This window comes from Vombatus ursinus, unplaced genomic scaffold, assembly GCF_900497805.2.
Source record: "Vombatus ursinus unplaced genomic scaffold, bare-nosed wombat genome assembly UNPS02014819.1, whole genome shotgun sequence".
NCBI lineage: Eukaryota > Metazoa > Chordata > Mammalia > Diprotodontia > Vombatidae > Vombatus > Vombatus ursinus.
This window is the reverse complement of record NW_020954597.1, coordinates 2,314,298-2,320,297: the sequence shown is the minus strand read 5'-3', so window position 1 is coordinate 2,320,297 and position 6,000 is coordinate 2,314,298. Positions and strand designations below refer to the sequence as shown.

The following is a 6,000-nucleotide window of genomic DNA, read 5'->3' as shown; positions in this document are numbered from 1 at the left end:
GGGGGGGGGGGGGAAGCTGGTTGGTGGTCCCGCCCCACGCAGGCCAGCTGCGGAGTGGGGGCGAGGCGGCTGCTCCCGGGTCTGGGCTGCTGCTCAGCCGGGAGACACGGGGCTCCTCCCCAGCGAGGTGAGGAGTGGGCCGCTGGCTCTTTAAAAACGGCGCCCGGGAGGGGGTGGTGGCTGGTGGAGAGGCCCCTCCTCCTGCAGCCAGGCCAGCGGGGTGCCCCGGCGGGCTTCTGATGCGGGGAGGTTGGGCTTGAGAGCCGAGAGCTGAGGGGGCGGGGCAGGGCGGGGAAAGGGAAACCTCTGGGGATGGGATGGGGTGGCGCCCCTGGGGGGGGGGCGCTCCTGCGACGTGTTACGCTCCCCTACCCCCATCCCCTCACGCCAGTTCTCGGCATCCTTCCCTGGGTCAGCCTGATCCTGGCTGGGGGAGGGGTGGGTAGTTTGGCGGGCTGGTGTACCTGCTGGTGAGTTCCTTCTGAGAAGGTCAGCCGAGGCAGTGCTAGGCCCAGGTGGCCCAGTGATGGAGCCAGGCTGATGCTCAGGTTTGGTGCCCCTCCCTCCCCCAGGCTCAGCAGTGGACCGGGTCTGTCTTGCCAAGGGGCTGCTTGGCATTTTGGACACGAATAGGGTTGGCGCTGCTTCACTGGCCTGGCATGGCCGGCAGGAGCTGCCAGCTGACTGAGCCTTATTGCCAGTCTTTGCCCAAAGTGTGCTTGGGGCTTCTTCTACATCCAAGTACAGAGTACGGGACCTTCCAGGGTTAGAATGTAGCTCGGATTGGAAAGGGCACTGGTGCTGTGGTGCATAGAGACCTGAGTCACCTGAGTTCACATCCATCTTCAGACACTTACTATAGCTGTGTGACTGGGGCAAGTCACCTCTGTCTGCCTCAGTTTCCATAACTGTAAAATGGCCTGTCTCCCAGAGTGATTGTGAAGATCAGGCAAAATCATATTTGTAAGAAGCGCTTGGCCCATAGTGGGTAATATCTAGAAATGCTCATTCCCTGCTCCTTCTCAGCCAGGGCAGCAGCACTGTCTTGGGAATCTGGGGAGCTGGGAGCTCAGTTTAGAGCTTGCCCCCAAAACGGTCACTGATCCTGTCTCCCTTTCAGGAGAATCAGAAAGGCACTGGGCCTGCTCTATATTGGAAGGTGCCAGTTTGGGCACCCACAGTGGCCTCCCGACCACCCCTCGGGCCTGGTTCTGATGACAGGTTGGGGCTCTGTTCAGTGAGCTAGGCTAAGGCCAGCTTGTGATGTGTGTGTGTGTGTGTGTGTGTGTGTGTGTGTGTGTGTGTGTGTGTCCCTCGCCATGTCTTCAGAAGCTGTTTTCAAAGAGGGAAGCATGCTGGGGCTGTCTCATCTTCCTGACTTGGGCTAGAAGGAACAGGCAAGGGTGGGGGTGGGTGGGTGGTGACCAAGAACAGAAAAGCAGCAGGATCCCAGGCTCTGAGCTGTGAAGTGATTTCTGTTGGGGATCTCCAGACATTTTCAGTCTCTAGCAGGTAGAAGCCTAGCTTGGGGCTTTTTTCCATCCAGGGCTTTCCTGGGGATTACTGTCTTTCCAAGCCCCTGAGGCCTCATCATCTCCCCCCTTAGAGCCACTTTAGAAACAGGCTTGTGCCCCCGTCTGTCCAGGTGCAGAAGGGTCCATTGGCATTTAGGCAGATGTATTAGCTTGCAAGCGCTTGGCCTAGGGAAGCCTGGGGATTTGGAAAGCCAAGCGCTTCATGGGCCTGTATTGGAAGACATGGCATTTGTCAGTTCCTGACGAATGACTTGTCACATGGCCCCTTAGTCTTCTCAAGACTAACACCCCATGTGGCATGTGCACAAGGCCCCTTTCACCCCACCCTGAACAGGTGCCTAGAGCTGAACACCCCTCCACCTGGGTGGTGTGAGCGGGCCCGACGGGGCATGAGGTCTGAGGGCAGAGGGGCCATGCCCTCCCTGCTGGGGAAGCTCTGCCCCTCCTCCCATTAAGGTGCCTGGAGCCGGCAGTCCTCAGAGGAGCTCTGGGGTCTCCCAGGTACCCCCACAGGTCCTGCTCACATCTGAGAGCTTGAGTGCCTGTTCTGGAATCCTCACCAAAGTGACCCAGGCAGGCTTTCTTGACCCTGGGGCCAGCACTCCCCCTCACTCCAGACATGGCCTCTCTTGCATTGGGTCTTAGGACAGCAGCCAACTGCAGTGTTCCATTAGATCCAGTCTGGTTTGGATTCCAGACTGGAGCATTCAGCAGCTTCAAGAACCCTGCCAGCTTTGGTCCATCTGTCACTTTGCTCTAAGTCACTGACTGGTAAATGGGGGCTGGGGCCCATGCTCTGTACAGAGTGAAAAAGGGCCACCTTTTGTCCCGTGGGGAAAGCAAGTGGGGCTATCCCACTGGCTCAGATGCCAGGCAGTGCCAGGCCCGATCAGATCTGTTCAGTTCAATTCAACAAGCATTTCTTAAACTCCTGTGATTGGCTAGTAGCTCAGGGTACAAAGGTCAACCAAAACAAAAAGCATCTCTGGCCTCCAGGAGCATTCACTCCCTCTGCTCCCAGATCAGTGCCCACAAAGGCCTTTTAGGAGGGGGCATTAGGACTGGAGAGGTGTCAGTGAGGACAGGAGGGCCAGACAGCCTTTGGGGGAGTGCATTGTATGTGGGAAGCAGGGAGCAGGCCAGTTTGGGTGGAACATAGAGTGTGTGAAAGAAAGGAAATCACGTGCAGTCGGTCTGGAAAGAAATTGGAAGCCGACTGTGAAGGACTTTGAACACCAGGCTGAGGCATTTCTGGGTTTGATCCTTCGGGCGCTGGGGAGCTATGAAAGTTATTGAGCAGAGGAAGAATCCAGTCAGACCTAGGCATTACTAATTGTAGGAGAGCATATACAAGCTAGGCTAGTAGACAGGAATGCTGTGTGAGAGTCCAGGGCTGCCCGGAGGCTGGGCCCTGGGGCAGGGGTGGGACTGTGGACTTGGGCTGCTTTATATGCTGTTATATGTCGTTCGGACAAGTCCAACTCTTGGTGACCCCATGGACCCCAGCACGCCAGGCCCTTCTGTCCTCCACTGGCTCCCAAAGTCTGTCCAAGCTCATGCTCATTGCTTCCATGACACTCTCTATCCATCTCTGCCGTCCTCTTCTCCTTTTGCCTTCAGTCTTGCCCGCCATCGGGTCTTTCCCAATGAGTCCCACCTTCTCGTTATGTGGCCAAAGGAGTTAACCTTCAGCTTCAGTATTTGCCCTTAGCCTGAATTGATTTCTTGAAGCATTGACTGACTTGACCTTCTTGCTGTCCCAGGGACTCTCTGAAGTCTTCTCCAGCACCACGATTCCACAATTCGAAAGCGTCGATTCTGTGGCGCTCGGCTTTCCTCAAAGTCCAGCTCTCCCAGCCTACATTGCTACTGGGAAGGCCATAGCTTTGACTCTACAGACCTTTGTCAGCAAGGTGACGTCTCTGCTTTTCAGTCTGTGTGTTCAGAGTGGAAAGCAGTTTGCAGTTGGCGTCTTTAGCCCGTAGAGGTTACTTCCCTCAGGACTTTTTCTGCTGGTTAGTGCATCCCCTCCTGAAATGCTAGGCCAGGCTGTGGCCTACTCCCTTCTGTCTAACAAGGCCTCTGATAGGCCATTTGTGCTGTCTCTGGCACCAAGTGTCAATGGTCAGCAATGGCTCCTGTTACATACTGAGTTTGCTTGGCAGCTCACTTCTGTGGAGCTGGAATCTATGCATTTATCTCATGTTTTTTTTTTTTTTGTAACCTATTTATAACTTTAGTCTGGATATTGAAATGAAGAGTTTTTCCAAATAATTTGATTGTAACATGAATCTGAAAAAAACGGAATTAGTGAAGTATGGAAATCACCCTTCTCCACTTCTCCATAAAACTATACGTTCGGTCATTTCAGTCATGTCTGACTCTTCTTGCCTCCATTTGGGGTTTTCTTGGCAAAGATACTGGGGTGGTTTGCTATTTTCTTCTCCAGCTCATTTTACAGATAAGGAAACTGAGACAAACAGGGTGGAGTGACTTGCCCAAGATCGCACAGCTAGGAAGTGTCTGAGTCTGGAGTTGATGTCAGGAAGATGAATCTTTCTGATCCAAACCCAGTACTCTATCCACTGGACCACATCTCAGCTATTTACGTTGTTGAAAATCGAAAGGAATATGAATTTGGACAGACACAGGCAGGAGAGAATAGTGGAATATAAGATGTGCAAAACGTCTCTACAGTTTATCTTTGAGTCTGCTGCTGTCTTCCTAAACTCATTCAGTGTCCTTAGTTCATTCACTGTTTTCTCCCAGATTTTCTAGAAGCACAGTCAATCGTGCTCCCAGGTTAGCTCATTATTGCTGAATGGGCCAGTAGGTCATGAATAAATGCTATCGTGTCCTAAGGATATTGAGGATATTTATCTTCATTAAGGATATTAGCCTGCACTTTTCTTTTCCAGCTCTATCTCTACTTGGTTTGGGGAATCAAAGCTATATTTATTTTTTTTAAAAACACGGGGCCCCATATGATCATTTTCCATATTGAGAAACAATCTGTGTCATAAAGGGATGTGCGCTCTGGTAGTTTGGAAGAGTTCACTTCTGAATATATTTGGTGTCAGCTTGTCACCCTGCCCCCCCCCAAGATCTTAGCACTCTTCTTCTCTGCCTCCCTGCTTAGCTGTCTTGCCCAGCCCCTCCCATCTCCACTAATGATCCCATCCTTCTTTCTCTGACCTTCGGTCTCTCACTTTCCTGGCTCCTTCCCACTGACCAAGGAAGATGTTCATTGCTCAGTTCTAATTTCCTGTCCCGCTCTACCCCCTCCTCAGCCCTGCCATCTCCTTAAGCTCTTGTCCTCTCTCGTGGGCTCTTTGTTGCTAAAGGTCTCCAAAGGGCAGCATCAATTTGCTGCTGTTGCCCCTGCTTCCTCATCCTTCCTTCCTTCCTTCCCGAGTTTGGTTTCCATAAGAACCAGTTATCTGAACCTGCTCACTTGTAGCTGCCAAATCCAACAGCCTTTTCTCGCCTACTCCTGACCCATCCTCCTCCATCTTTTCTCCCAGGTTTTCAGGACCGTGCTTTCTCTTGAATTTCCTTCCACCTCTCTGACTGCTTCTTCTCAGTTGTCTTTGCTACTTCATCTTCTTCCTCCAGGCCCTCAAGGGTGGCTTGACCTGCTTGGCCCTAGTATCCTCTCTCCATTCTCCCCTAGGGATTCCAGCTACTCCTTTGGTTCAGCTAGGCTCCTCTCTTGAGAAATGCCGAGCCAGTCTGTACACACATCCATGTCTCCCCCTCTCTCTCCTCTGTTCTGGGCCAACTGGACATACCTTCTCAGATGGCTCCTAGGTCCAAGCCTCGATGTCCTGGCTGAATTGCTCTTCACCTGCAAACCTGCCCCTCTTCCTAAGCCAAACCAGGCTTCTGTAGTGACCACCAGCAGCAGCCCCTCCCCTCCACCGTCCAGGATCAGGACTTCAGTCTTCTCACAGGCGGGCCGGCACCCCTGTCGGGCAGTGTTCTTTGGCTCCTGCTTACCTCTGGACTCTCTTTCGGTTTGGCCCCTCATGTTCTCATCACCTCAGAACCTACTTGCTCTGATGGCTGGGTGACGCTCTCCAATACGCTCTGCAGGTGGCCCCGTTATGTTCTGAATGTCACGCCCTCGCTTGTTCAGATGCCATCAGCAGCTCTGTGGTGGACATAGCAGAAAAGATCAGTTCCTTTGCTTGGTCTTTAAAATTCTCCCCAGTGTGGCTGAGTCTGCCTTTGCAGCCATTGGGCGCTCCATTCTGCCTCGGGGGGACTGTTTGCCATTCTCTTTCCCACCTTCCCATATTTGAGCTAGACAGTCCCTGCACTTGGCCTAACCTCAACCTTGTACATCTCCATTGCTGGAGCCCTTTATGTTCCTTTTGGGAGGCCTTCTCAGTTCAGGACCTTGGACCCACCTGAGGAAATCACAGTACTAATGTTCCCCATACTCAGGACCATGAATGCAATG

General features: G+C 52.8%; 1 protein-coding gene across 4 annotated transcripts in view; it reads left to right on the top strand.

Annotated features, from left to right (window-relative positions):
- Positions 1–82: 82 nt before the first annotated feature.
- KLF8 (Kruppel like factor 8) overlaps positions 83–6,000 on the top strand; it is a 44,424-nt gene continuing 38,506 nt past the window's right edge. Inside the window, exon 1 of one of the 4 annotated variants that reach the window (XM_027836793.1) lies at positions 83–127. The gene's annotated coding sequence lies outside the window, so the exon portion shown is untranslated. The remainder of the gene's footprint in view (positions 128–6,000) is intronic. The other 3 variants (XM_027836792.1, XM_027836789.1, XM_027836791.1) reach the window with 3 other exon arrangements.